The sequence below is a fragment of the Chinchilla lanigera genome, unplaced genomic scaffold (genome assembly GCF_000276665.1).
Source record: "Chinchilla lanigera isolate Chin_1 unplaced genomic scaffold, ChiLan1.0 scaffold00059, whole genome shotgun sequence".
NCBI lineage: Eukaryota > Metazoa > Chordata > Mammalia > Rodentia > Chinchillidae > Chinchilla > Chinchilla lanigera.
This window is the reverse complement of record NW_004955460.1, coordinates 5,894,704-5,910,379: the sequence shown is the minus strand read 5'-3', so window position 1 is coordinate 5,910,379 and position 15,676 is coordinate 5,894,704.

Below are 15,676 nucleotides of genomic sequence, written 5' to 3'. Positions count from 1 at the left end.
CTATATAAGATATATATACTATATATATGTGCATATATATATATAGTATTAGGGTAAAGGAAATTATGTTATGTCAATGCTACTAGGATTTAATATTTTCAGTGAGAGGACATAGAAATATCAAGCCAAGAAATTTCGTGAAACCATGTGGTCTTAAATTTGACTTGGAAATATCAACCTGATTGGTATAAACAATGCTTTAACAATGACACAGTTTTCTAAGTGTCCACTGAAAAGATCTAGAAAGATTATCAGCTCAGGGCACATGATCATTGCACTTGTTGAAACCATAGCTACTAAACCCCAGTTCTCAGAGAAATAGCTTGCTTCAGGTCTTTGGTACTAAATGTGCAATATATAAGCATGAAACTTCAATCTTGAAAGTCAGGAAGTCATTGAACATCACTGAGATCCTCGCTAAAGGACTCAAGAAACAGGGCTGGGGATTTAGCTCAGCGGCACAGCGCCTGCCTGGCAAGCACGAGGTCGTGAGTTCAATTTTCAGTACTGGAAAAAAAAACAAAATAAAGAAGGACTCAAGAAACAAGTTGAATTGGCTCCCACTTTCTTAAGAAATGGACACTGGCATCATTAGTAAAGATTAGTAAGTCCAATGAATTGAAACATGAAATATGTTGAAGTCCATGAATTCATAAAGATACTATGAGAAAAACTTGCACAAACTTCATGAACGCGCTTAGAAGATGCTATGGAACTAATCTTTCTAACAAGTGGTATACAAAAGAAAAACATTTGTTCTGTACTTTGCATCCAAGCTGAAAGTAAAAGTAAATAAACACATATACACTTGTGGCTACAGATACACATTTTCATACTTAGCTGATGAAAATTTGTACTCTATGGGATAATCATCAATGACTATTATAAAAACCTCATAAAAACTCTATAATGCATGGATTGGGTTGACAACAGCTGATCAAGGTGAATGTAAAGACCAATTTTAGTATAAAAAAAGATATCATATGCTTTATGTTTTGATGCAAAAGGAAGAGCAAAATGCCATTTATGAAATTTTCCTGCCAAATATGTTTGATTGATTGATTGCTTGATTTATCTTTTTGAGACAGGGTCTCACTATGCAGTTCAGGCTGGACTTGAGCTCACTTTGTAGCGCAGACTGGCCTCGAACTCACAACAATCCTCCTGCCTCAGTCTCCCGAGTGCTGGGATTACAGGCATGCACCCCCACGCCTGGCTCTGCCAAATATCTAATCTGAATCCTACCCATCCTCTAACTCTGGCTATAATTGCCTGGAAAACACAAGATTTTCACCTTCCTCAATGACATATTAATGAAATCCAGCATGTGGAAGACGCCACAGAACAAATGGCTCATTTTCTTTCAAAGATAAATTGCAAATAAAAATACCAAGGAACTCAGGGAAACTGAGGCAATAGAATTGCAAATTTGAGCCCAGCTTGGGCAATTTAATGTCTTAGCGAGACCCTGTCTCAAAACAAAAACAAAAAAGTGCTTAGGATGTAGCTTACTGTGAAGGATTAATCCCCAGTATCAACCAACCAACCAACCCCCCAAGGTTAGCTGGGCAGTATAGATGAAAGAATCATAAAGGATACAGCGGCGAGTGCAAGGTGTACACCTTCTTTGCATTTGTGTTTTTAAAAAAGCCAAGTATTAGACAAAATGTGAAGCATCTAACCAGCAACAATAAAAGCATTTATGTAAAATTTTGGGAAATCTGAGTGAGATAGAAAAGACATGACTTGTCCCTTTCCCTTCTGACAGGCGGAAGAGTCTATGACCAACTGGTACTGTCACATCTTTCTACTTGCTCCCTGTTGTCTTCTCGAGGTGGCCTGATGTGAGTGATCCAGGATCTCCATCAACTCTGGGGATGCTTTATTGCCCACCTCCAGGCCATGCTGACAAGAGCCATGTCTCTGCTCACAGCTGTGATGTCACTGCCCTGTTCTAGGCATCTCTGGTGCTGCTGCCACCACTGCGAGGAGCTTCTGGGAGCCTGGTCCAGTTAGGGAAGAGATTGGGGATATTACCCAAGACTCCAGGCCCAAGGGGTCATGATCAACACGGCTTGATCTCCTAGAGAGAATCCTCAAAGGTAGCCATAGTCCCAAATTCATCCCCTACCATTTTCATGGAAAGCTATCAATCAATCAGCTGCTTCTATAAAGTTTCCTTAGCTGTTGTCATGACACCTCCTGCGTCCTGGAATCCTTCCCAGCTCTAGGAGGGGGCAAATCAACTAAAGCCAATTAGCATCACCCTGTGACCACTTCTGGTGAGTGCGCATAAACTCCAGATGACTCTGCCCCTTCTGTCACTATTGTTAAAGTCCTCAAATAGTTGATTGAAATGAATGAAACTTCCCATGCCAGGCTGACTTCTGCTCTATATAAGCAATGCTCCTTAACACCCCTCAGGTCCATCAAGGAGGGCTCCTCCTGTGCACCCCACTAGGTGTAGCCCAAACCCAAACAATCTCACTTGGCTTGTCCTGTTGCATTCTAATGCTTGTTTATTTTAAAGAGAAAAGAACAAAAACAAATTTACAAATACAAAGACATCAATGAAACAACACAAAAACAATAAAAATGGTACAGAATTTCAAACAAGGTGGTAGGAAACTGACAACGGTTGTTGTATTATATATTGTTGTCTTCAAATTGGTTACTCAGATAACCACATATAGGCATGTGAGATTGATCAAACAACTAAACATTAAACGTTCCTTTCAATAAAGCAATCAAAATGAGTAGTACATTTATCTTAGCTGTCTTTTGTGTATGTATTTCCCTTCCTTCCTTCTCTCTTTTCTCTTTTCCCTCACCCAAGTTGTTATTTCCTTTTGAGCAGTTTCTTTCCCTTTCACAATATCTATTGTACTGTTTAGATTTTATGTACTCTTTCAGGTTCTTACAGTAGAGAGACAATATGATGTTTACACGTGTGAGTCTGATTTCACTTATGAGTATGGTCTCTAGTTGCATCCATTTATCTACAAAAGCATCGAGTTTATCTAAAAGCTGAATAATGTTCCATTGTATAAAAATACCACATCTTTTTTATCCATTCCTCAGTTGAAAGGCATTGAGTCTCCATGATTTAGCTATGACAAATTGTGCTACTGTAAACATGGGTGCACATATGTCACTGTGGTTTGATGCTTTTAGTTCTTGTGGAAAAATACCCAAAAGAGAAATAGCTGGGATGAATGAAACCTCTAATCCTAGCTTTCTGAGGAATCTCCAGACTGATTTCCACAATGGTTACACCAGTCTACACCCCCATGAACAGTGAAGAAGGGTTCCTTTATCCTCACAGCCCCTCCAGCATTTGATACTGGTTGATTTCTTGATGATAGCCATTCTTTCTGGTGTGAGATGCAATCTCAGTATTGTTTTAATTTGCATTTCTCAAATGATTCATGATGTTGAACATTTTTTCGTGTATTTATTTGCCATTTGCATTTTTTTATCTGAGAAGCGTGTATTCATCTCAGATGCCCATTTTTGGATTGGGCCTTTGAAGTTGGGGGGCCTGATTTTTAAAAATTCTTTACATGTTCTAGATAGATGTCCTTTGTCCAAGAGACAGTTGTCTAAGATTTTTTCCCAATTTGTGGTTTTTCTTTTACTCTGTTGGTGATTTCTTTTGATGTGCAAACACATTTTAATAAGATAAGATCCCAGTTGTTGATTCTTTGAAGTATTTCCTGTGCAGTTTGGTTTTTGTTCAGGAACTCTCTGCCAACCCTACGTCTTCAAGATTTTTACCTATTTTCTCTTCCAGCAGATTTAGTGTTTCTGTTTTAATATTTATATCTTTAATCCATTTTGACTTTAGTTTAGTGCATGGTGATAGACATGGGTCTAGTTTTAGTCTTTGACATGTGGCAAGCCAGTTTTTCCAGCACCATTTGTTAAAGAGGCTATCTTTCTTCCAATGAACCTGTTTGGACCTTTTGTCAAAAATAAGGTGGCTGAGTGTATTTGTGGTTGTCTCTGCATCTTCTAGTCTGTCTCATTGATCTTCAGGTCTTTTTTTCCAATATCATGTTGATGTTATCACAGTAGCTTTGTAGTATAATTTCAAGTCAGGGATTGTGATGCCTCCTGCCTTGCCTTTGTTGCCCAAGATCGCTTTTGCTATTCTGGGTCTCTTCTTGTTCCAGATGAATTTTAGGAATGTTTTCTCTAGATCTGTGAGGTATACTGATGGTATTTTGATTAGGATTGCACTGAATCTGTACAACAATTTTGGGAGTATGGCCATTTTTATAATGTTGGTTCTTCCTATCCATGAGCAAGCAATGTCTTTCCATTTTCTGAAATCCTTTTTGATCTCTTTTTTTCAGAGTGCTGTAATTTTCACTTTTACTTCTTTTGTTAGCCTGATTTCTAGATATTTCAGTCTTTTGGATGCTATTGTGAAAGGTATGATTTCCCTAATTTCTGTCTCAGTGTGTTTGTTGTCTGTGTACAGGAATGCTATTGATTTTTGAATATTGACTTTGTATCCAGCTATGCTATTAATTTGTTTATTAGTTCTAGGTTTCTTTTGGTGGAGTTTTTGGGGTCTTCCATGTAGAGTATCATGTCATCTGTGAGTAATGCTAATTTCATTTCTTCCTTCCCTATCCCTATTGCTTTTATTTCTCTCTCTTGTCTAATTGCTCTGGCTAATATTTCCAGAACCATATTGAATAGGTGTGGGGACAGTGGACATCCTTGTCTTGTTCCTGATTTTATAGTGAAAACTTTTGGTTTTTGTCTATTTAGTATGATGTTGGCTGTTGGTTTATCATGGATAGCTTTGATCAGATTGTGTTAAAGACCATCCATCCTGATTTTCTGTAGGGTTTTTATCATGATTGAGTGTTGGACTTTGTCAAAAGCTTTTTCTTCATCTACTGAGATGATCACATGGTGTTTGTCTTTGGCTCTGTTGATATGGTGTATTACATTTATTGATTTGCATATATTGAACCATCACTGGATCCCTGGATGCATCCCACTTGGTCATGCTGTATAGCCTCTAATGCTTTTTATCTCAGGCAGAGCAAGCAGAGTAGCTTGCACTAAAAGTGGCTGATAATGCTATGGGTTACTACTCCTGAAGAGTTCTAGAGACCAAATGCAAAGGCCAGTGGACTCCAGCAGAAACCAGCACTGGCTGGTAGACATCAGTGGTAATCTCTGGAAAGCCCCAGAGAGGCATGGGAAGCTGCTGGAAGGGTCCTAGGGAGTCACCAAGGGGGTCATCAACCTCAGCTGGTGAGGAGCTGGCAGGAGTCCTGGGAGCCACCAATGGTCATGCCACTAAGAGTAGAAAGCTCCCTACTCTCAAAGCCCAGAGCAAATATCAAGGGAGCTGCACTGTGCTGGTTTATGATTTCTTTCTGGATCAAGCAAAAGAGCACTTAGCTAATTATTGCCTGAACACTGACTATGTGTCTGAAGATCCCAAGGAATTATCATCATTTTTTAGGTGTGATCAATGGATTACTTTTTAGGATCAACACATTTGTGGATGAAGTGCTATCATCTCCATGGTCTTCTTCAAAGTAAATTTAGAAGAAAAAAATGACAATGGTTTAAATGGATGAAAACATGCCTATATGTAAAATTAGTGAAGCTGATAGATGGCTGCATAGGATTTGTACTACTCTATACTTCCCTGTCTGTTTTGAGAATTTTCCATTACAAACAATGACAAAAATCCAGAAGGCTTCCCCATGCTGAAGCCAAAGAGATTTCCTACAGTCATGCTCTGAGAGGCGCCATATAATAAGTATCCCTTTCTTGGACCCATGCAAGTTTGTGCTTACCTTAGCCCAGTTAGCTACAGGTATATCTCAGTGATTAGCATATATCTCAAAAATTAGCGTATATCTCAAAAATTATACTCCTAGTTGTCTTTTATTTCATCATGCTCTGGGAAAACATTTTTTCAACCTTTAAAATTTTAATCCAGCTATCTGCTCTTTTTCCTAAAGCACATAAATAGGAAACACATCCTCTTAAGTCCATACTGGTTCTGCTTGTCAGTCGATAGCTGCCCATATGTTGGAGCTTTCCTCTTCTCACACATGCAGTACTTTGACAAGTGTTAATTAATGGTTAACAAAATGCTTGCTGCCAGTTCCCGACTGGCATGTGCTTTAGGTATGGTACTAAGTAGACATGGCTGTCGTTTCCTACAGGGAAATGCACAGGTAACATGCTTGGCTCGTCACAGAGGAGTCACAGAGACCTACAGCCTGCCTTCCTTTTCCTGCGTGCCTGCTGTTCAGAGGCACACACTACAGAGTGAAGGAACAGGAGAACTGAAGGTTTCCTGGGTGTTGTAGGAAGGCTACACCATGAATAATATGTGAAATAGTTTTTTTTTTTTTTTTTTTTTTTTAAAGAACTGGCCATGATTGACTCTAATAACCTTGACTTTCCCAAAGATCCCAGCTATTTTACTCACTGTTCCTATGAAGACCTTTTCTGTGGATGAAGGGGTATTTGACTCGTCCTACATAGAGTTGAGTTTTAAAGAATATTTATGGAAATATTTTTTGATGAGTGATTACTGCAACTTTATTTCACAAATACAGATGTGCTCACTGTGTTATGGGCACGAGACTCGAAGGGGTGATATGTTGGGGAAGAAAACGCATGCTTGACTTGTCTATAGTGTGGAGAAGACATATTTATCAAATAACCACGCACACAGTGGCAACCTACAATAAGTGCTTTAAACAATATTTCTTTATATTTTTTCTGATGATAATAGGACTTGAATGCAGGGCCTGGCACATGCTCGGTGAGACCTCTGTCACTGAGCTACATCCCAAGCTCATTTTAACATTTTGTTTTGCATTAAGTTGCAGGTTGGGCTCCAATGTACGATCCTCCTGCCTCAGCCCCCTGAGTAGCTAGGAATACAGGCTACAGGATTCTTTTAAGAATATAAAACTTTCCCAAGCAGCTGGCTGAGGTCTAAAGGCTGGTTGGGACTTAACTAAAAGGGTGGCATTGTGCAGTGCCTGGGGACCCCTCGGGGTGGCTGGCAAGGTTGTAGGCAGGTATTCAAGAGTGCTGGAGATGAGATCACAACCTGTGTAAAGACAGCAAGGCAGAGAATGAGGGGAAGACGTCTGGTGATGGCATTTCAGGCACTGTAAAGAGGGAAATATGGACAAACAAATCTTCTGGGAAACATAACCTGACCCTAACACGAAGGCAATAACTCAGATAAGCTATTAAATGTCAACAGAGTGAGGCAGTGCTGTGGGTTGATGAGCAGATGGGGTGTAGGGCAAAGATCGGCTTTCAGAAGGCAGTGCACAGGGAGGCGACGCTGCCTCACCCGGCTCCTGCTCTTCCTTTGGTGTCTGTGACTCACAGGGGAGGAAAGGGACCTCTGTGACCCTGCAGTTCCAGCTGTTTACCATCTCGAGATGCAGGGTGCAGAGCTGACAGAAACATGTAAGTCACCGTCTCTCAGCAGCAGAGAGGAGATAATGCTTGTTTTAGACCACTAAAATGTATTTTAAATCCAAATGCAAATAGAAAACAATTTAGTTCAGACCTATTCCAAGCAGTGGAACAAAAATCAGGTTGAAATGAGGAAGGAAGGCAGAGTGAAAAAGCCTCCCAGGAAACCAGCATTTATTGTTTGAATAAATAATGAAAAAAATGAAAGCATAAACACTGTAATAAGGGCTTTACATGGATGTAAATATCTTTCTCTGCATAATATATAGCTTATATGTGTATTTAGATATACACATGTGATAATATATATCTTCCTATGCATAATATATAGCTTATACATATATTCAGATGTACACACGTCTTAAGTCTTTCAAATTGACTTGTGAGGTCATCATTGTCATTGTCATTACTTTATCATCACTTTGCTGATCAAGAAAAGTAAGTAGCTCAGATTACCTAGTCCAATGTGCGGTACTTTTACTATACCACACAGAGCAACGATTCCACAAACATCCTCAGCTGTTTTACGTTCCTTGTCCCTGTCGATTCTGCTTGAGTCCGGTGGAGGACTGTCGGGTGGAGGGCAGTGATCTCAGCTCCTTGGGACAGCCCTCCTTACGCTGGTCTGCACTGGGCCGAGGCCATTCCACCAGTGGCCAGTCCTTGTGGTCTCGCTGTGTGAGAAGTGCTCAGAGCAGGAGGCTGAGTTTTCCCCAGATCCTGCTTCACACAGCATTTCCATTTTCTTTTTCGGCCCTGACATAGATGTGCAAGACAAATTCTGCTTGTGAGCCTATTATCGTGTATTTCCATCAAATTTCTACATCTGTGGAGAATCTCTAAACTAATTATAAGATGGAAAACTGACCTTTTTTTTTTAGAGGAGGAAGAATTTATTGAGAGAAAGAAAAGCTTCTGTCTAAGAGGAACAGAAGGGGCTCGGAAAGTGGATTGCCTCCTCTGACCTGTTTTGAAACTAAATCAGGCAGCATATTATCTCTCATAAATGCTTTTCATTAAAATTTTGTTTTTAATTAACACACCCACACACACTCTCCAAAATAAGCAAAAAGCAAAACAAAATTCAACAAAAAACTAAACAAAACAGAACAAAAAGCACCTTATTGGCTGACAGATTCATCAGGGTCTTACCATGTGTTGGCAGAGGTGCCTTATCACTACCTAGAGTCAGTCTCCCGGTGGTCTCTTAGGAGATGAAAAGCTGAGGGTGAAAGTCATGGCTACTTGATGGGGCAGTGGATTAACAGAGGCAGCTTATAGTCTCTTCAGGTGAGGAGCATTCCAGGGAAATACCAGGCCTCAGACTCAGGGGCTATAATTTTGCTCTACCACTGACCACCTTAGAAGGTCTTTTTAATTTACTGAATTCTTTGGGATTTAATTCCTCCTCTAAAAGTTAAAAACAAAAAAGACACTGCTCTTTCCTTCCTATGTGTTGACTATTAGAATTCTTAAGAGTAAAGAGATTGTTTTCCAGATGATTGAATTTGGAAAGTCCTTAAGGACCCCAAAGGCTTGGCAATCATAAATCATTTAATACTGGACCTTTCTGAGGCTCATATATAAAATAATACTTAGCTCAAATGAGATCATGCATTTGAAACCCATAACATGTAATCAAAGAGTAAACACATTGGCATCCAGTAAACATTTCCTTTATAATTATTATTACTGTAAGACAGAGCATGATGTAATGAATTTTGAAAAGCACAAGATTTAGAGACAGACAAACCTGATTGAATTACGAGTTTGCTCCCATTTGACTTTGGTATAATAACAAATCATGTCCTTGGAATATTTTTTTAAATGGGGGAGATAGTTCCATTGTCAAGAATAAATTATGCACACCACCAGCCTCAATGTGCTATGCATATGAAGTATACACTGAAGAAATAGTGGCTTCAATCCATTTAAATATCCATCTTCCTACCCATCATGTATTTACAACTTACTGTATAGCTTCTCATGTTTTTAATACCTGCTTCTCTGCGACAAAATCATTGGGAATCTGCATAGCTGAGTTAGAGGCTGGTTTTGTTGACTCTGCTTGGGCCTGCCAATGTCCAATGGTAAATAAAAGCAAGATAAGAGTAACTAACATATTTTCAAGATTTTCAGGGACATCACAATCAACAAATTGTAAACTGGCAGCTTTTAAAACGTCCCATTTCAAGCCACCAGAGCAGTGCCTAGAAGTCTCCAGCCAATCCTTAGATAGTGACCCAGGAGACCACAGTGTGACTAAGCCTGCTTGACTATGCAGACTTCTTGCCCCCTACTTCCAGTTCTTCACTATATAATTCTGAAGCTGTTGTGAAGTCCCCAAGATGGCCATTGGTTTTGCTTTTCCAGTGGGGCCACACTGAGTTTTTTTCCTGCTTTCACTGACATTTGTCTTCCTTTTTATGGGGGAGTGGCTGAGCCCGGTCTGTCAGGACCCCTAGGGTCAGGCTCCCCATCACCACGCCAGCCTAGGACTATGATAACACTGACCCAGTGAATTCATAGATTGGCATCCAAAGTTTAGTAGTGTCCCAAAGAGGAATATTAAGATGAGAACATGTAATAAAAAAACTTGTCTGCTTAAATAAAGCCAACTCTGAAAAGTTAAGGGATCAGTGCATACATTGTGCTATGAAATGCTTGCTATTAGCAGTACTTGTAATTATAAACATTTTTATCACTCTCTTTGTTTTTGCATTACTAGCTCAGATCTTTGCTATATATTTGGGTGTTGTAGTTTTTATTTGTGGTAATAAATTGGCCTGGAATTTTTGGAATTAATTGAGCTGCTGTCACTGTTACTGTCACTGGAAGAAAAAAAAAATACTTTGGCGTTTTGATCCTAAATATCTGAAATCAATTTATGAAGCAGAAGCCAATTCCTATCATAAACATAATGTTCTCTTTCCCCTCTAACTTAATTTGACTGTCAAGGAAATATATGTAGAGTGATTTAATCCAAAGGGTTATTCTCCAAATCGGTGGAGTCTCTCTAGCCAGTGTAACAGCCTAGTTATATTGGGGTTCTACTTAAATGGATATATTGCAACAGTGTATAATGTGCTTGATTAAAAATAATTTGCATGCAAGGTTTCTTGTAAGGACTTTTTTCTTACTTAATTTTATTAATAAACCCTTCCCCTGATTTTTTTCTTACCTAGAATTTAATTTGCTCTGCGGCACTGTATTTTGTAAGCAACACTGAATTCGTGTTGGAGAAAAAGCTATCTGTTCTGAAAATATCTGATCATCAGGTCCTGAAACTTCTATAAACACTTTGCATAGCTTATCACATTAAAAACTCTTACAATCTAATGTTGTTGCAGTATAAATGTTAGAGACGAAAATATATTAGTTTTGATATTAGTATTGAATTCAGTGCTAATTTAGCAGAACTATGAATAAAATAAAAAAAGACTACTCAGTAATAACAAAATAACTAGAACATGGGCTTTGATTTCAATGACCATAAAATCTAGGGATGCCCACAGCCAACTGAGAATTTTAATAACCTACATCAACTGCCTTTGCCAATATAGGAAGGTTTTTAAGTAATATTTTTATTGTTTACTCAGAAAAGCATTTCCCTTTAGGCCATCTAATTCTCAAAATACAGTACGCCAGATGTTAAAATGATATTTGACAAAATGACTTTTAAATGAGATAATCTCAGGTGCAGAAATAGTTTTTTGTACATTTTGTAAAGAAATCAATGATTAGGAGAAAAGTCATAAATTAAAAGGGTAAATTTCACTGATGGAACTGAAGCTCACCCCTAAAGTATGAGATATGGAGCTAAAAGTAAAATATACCCTTACTTGGTTAAATGATTAAGTATACCTCAGCAGATAAAGCTATTCAAGAACAAACAGGTATTTATGGAAAAACCGTGACTTAGCTTTTTGTTTCTATCTTGCTATCTATTGTCATACACTGAGGACGAGAGAAAAAAATTGCTTACACATTCAGACCTCCATTTACCGAATCCTTTAAGTTAATAATGCAGTAACCTTAAATGTCTATTCTGAAATAAATGGCCTTCTGTCTGTTATTATGAATCCTGAGCACCTGTGTTGGAGTTTTTCCCCTCTAAATCCCTGATGAAGACTCTACTTTGGGGAAAAAAGCTTTTAAAAGACATGGCAAGATTTCCTGCTTCACAATAAAACAATTAAATGAGAATTTCTGAGCAGTTTCTAAGAGCAATCAAGAAGGATGCAGCATTTTATGCAAAACACTCACTGAATAGCTTTGCATCTTAGTCAAAGGAGCAGATTCTCATTATTTATTTAGACTGATCTGACAGTTATTCTCGGAAGAGCTCATTAGAGGGAGTTATTCCAAAACCATGTTCATTTACAGACTCATGTTCTTATCCCCAGGTTTATTTTCATATTTGTGCAGCTTTTCCCTACTAAACAGCTCATGAATTGAGCCACATCTGTCTACCCGAAGGCCTAGTGTAGGAATGCAGCATCTTCAGGGGAGTGGAACTGCCTGGGAACTGGGTCTTCATGTCCTCTTTGGCCTCTTGCATCTCTTCCCCAGTGTAGAGTCTCCATGACACTTTGCCTAAATAGCTTTATTGAGATACAATTCACAAACCAAATAATTTAAATTTTGAGTCTTATATAGCCATCCACATCACAATCTAATTTTAAAACATTTTTATTATCCCTCAAAGAAATTCTGGATGAACTATAATTTACCTATTTTGTTTAGGGATCATATGTGCTTTTGCTACTGCATGTAAGAAATTTGTCCCCAGCCCTAGATTCTGAAGAAATTTTTTAAAAATTAAAAGCTCACATAATACAGTGTTCACCATGTTAATCTTTCACAGGTGATCGTTAGCATCTCCACAATATTGTGCAACTATCACAACTATTTATTTCCAACACTCCAAAAAGAAGCCCATATCATGAAGCTACTGTTTACAGTCAATCTCAGAAGCCTGTGTTAGAGGAAATTGGTTTTAATTACAATTTGTTCAGTATTTAATGTTTACAAATGGATATGGAATAGTGTTAAATGCTTTTTTCTGTCTCTGTTGATATGATCCTATAGTTTTTTTTCTTTTTTCCTCTCTATTCTTCAGATTCTACAATCGTTACTGATCTGCCTTCACGTTTTTGCTGAAGGTACTGTTGAATCTCTAAAGTAAGTTCTATTTTCAGTTACTATGCTTTTCTCTGCTCCAGAATTTCCATTTTGCCCTTTTAAAATAATTTCTATCCACTCATATTCCCTATTTGGTAAGGCATTGTCATCATATCTTCCTTTATTCTTTAAACAGGCTTTCTTTGCTTTCTTCAATATTTATAAGAGCTACATTGAAATCTTTTTCTTCATAAGCTCAATATCTGATCCTCTCAAGGGAGTTTTTGTTGTGTGATTTTTTTACCCTGTTTAGGGGCAGCACTTTCCTATTTATTTTTATGTCACGTCATTTTTTTTTAATTGAAAACTGGGCATTGTGATAATATATCATAGTGTCTATGAATATCAGTCTGCTTCTTCCCGGACTCCCTTCAGTGCTCTTGTTGCTTGACTGCCTGTTTTTTTTTTTAAAGCAGCATTGGTTTTGTGCAGTGGAAGTTCTTATCCTTGCTGTATAGACACAGTGACACCGCTACCCAGAGAGTCATGTGCAGATTTCCCGAACCCCTCCCCAGACAGGATGCTGTGTGGTGTTAGGCAGCTGCCTCTGTCTCTTTCCCTGGCACTTGGTTAAGCTTCAGGCTGATGGCGCTCCTAGTGTTAGCCTCCACCAATTGCTTGCTGACCACGATGTTTGACAGTAGCTCAAGTTATCAATTCCTCACAGTCTGGTCCAATGAAAGCGGAACTTTGCTGACTTTCTTTCTTCGGGACTTTCTTTTCTGTGACTCTTCTTTGCTAACTTGTTGCTTGCTTCTTTCAGATACACTTTTCACTGTTCTAACAATTTAATTATTGCTATCAAGGAGCCTTCTCTTCATTGCTTACTGCTAAGAATTCTACAGCTTTCATCACTGCTTCTGGGCTTGAGCATCTCATGCCCTCTCACAAATAAAGAGACGTCTTTCCTGACTTCTCTGTTGAAACTAACATCACTTCTCACTCTGTTTATTTGTTCTCCTTTATTTTTCTTTATAATGCCTACATGGATTCAGCAATGAACACCATACCTATCAGAATGAAAAGAGAAAATTCAGTTAGTCTAGTCTTAGCATATGCATGACTATACCTGAAACTTAAGTCTATGACTAAATAACAATGTGGAGAAAATGAAAAATAACATAGAATAAATGGACCTAATGCCTGAAATGGAGACAAACTGAATAATAATTAGGGTATCGATAACAAAAGTATAGCAACACTAATGTAATGCTTGCAGTGGGCTGAGCCTTGTGCTGCTTTTGGATAAATTATTTCATTCAGTACACAGTAATGATGCCTTGAAGTAGATACAATGATTCCTCAATACCCTTGGGGGATTGCATCCAGGACCTTTGTGGATACTAAAATCCAGAAACACTCATGTAGCATATAAAATGAGGCAGTGCTTAAATATAAACTACTCACATCATCCTGCATACTTAAAATCATCTCCATGTTACGTATAGTACATGAAGGAAATAGTTTAAAAGTAACAAAAATAAAATCAGAATCTTTATAGATTCCCAACAACTGAGGGTAAAAGTGAGATAATGTTCACATTAATTCTGTAATTATTCAGGGGATACCCTTATCTCTTGGAGCATGATCTTACTCTCCCATGAAGTCCACTTTCTGCAGCCCCCCTAGAAAAGTTGTGAGATCTCATTTGAGCCCACAATAATTATAGATGTGTGCTAGCAGCTGCTGTCTCCTTGCACAAGACCCTCTGGGCTCCCACCACCTCTTGCTGGGCATCAAAGTTTCCACAGGTTTCGTATTGCTGCTCGTTGGTCCCTGTTCTCCATGCACCAGTTTATAAGGCTACAGTTAGGACGGGGACTACACTCATGGTACTCTCTGTGGATTGCACTTTTCCTATCATCTGGGAAGCCAAGGTATTCTGCTGCTACCCAAGGCTGAGAACATTTCTTGCAAAAAGACTTTTCATCTTCTAGCCTAGACAGTCTATAGCATTTAGAACTAACCTCATGGACTTGGCCTTGGGAAGATCCTCAGAGTTACATCTTTCAGCCCATTTTAGGTGTTCATATACACATGTATAAGCCTTTGTCTTTTCTCCTATTAAACCCAAACCAAAGTGGGCTAGCAGAAGCTGATTTATGTAAACTGATGTCTTTTAAGCACTGTGTGGTAATCATGATTGGACACTGTTGAATTCCAGCATTGATACAACCTCAGCTTCTTTTTTTTTTTTTTTTTTTGTACAGGGAATCGAACTCAGGACCTTGCACTTGCAAGACAGGCACTTCTGCCACTGAGCTATATCCCAGGCCCACAGAACCTCAGCTTAAACAGATTTCCAGTGTTTGTCTCCACAGCTGCTGCTCCTGACATTATATTCGGTTTTCACATCTAGTTAATGTTGCAAACATGTGTACTAAATTTGCAGAAGCTTAGGGAAGCAATTAGAACAAGCAAAGAGCAAACCAGAGGCATGTTGCCTGCCCTCTCTGGGGTTGGAGGCTGAGGGAGCCATCCTGGTGACAATTGTCAATGACAGTTATGGAATGTGCACATTTTCACTTATAAGATGACTCAGGCTAGAGGACGAGAATTGTGTTAAGAATATAGTTTCTTTGCGTGGGATTGGGGACAATGGTTCTTAACTCCACAAAGCAGAAGCAATTGTTTGCTTTCATGGTGGAATGTAATGAAAACAAGGTAACTCTGAAGTCAGACACACTTGGCTTAAAATCTTGGTTCTTTTACTTCAATAGAATTCAGCAAACGTGCACTGAATGTCCACTTCATATGCAAGCCACTTTTAGGTACCAGTGACAGAGGTGAATAAACCACATCTTCAAACAATAAAGTTCAAGTCTAGGTTGGCAAGTGATTAAAAATAGGTAAAATGCAGGAACTATATAAGGTGTACAGTAGTACAATGTTTCCTAATTATTTGAAATTGGATCAAATTCATAAATGTCTTCAAACATCAATTGAATTGTTTATCTATGAGAATGTTTTTTTTTTTTTTTTTTTTTTTTTTTTTTTTTTTTTT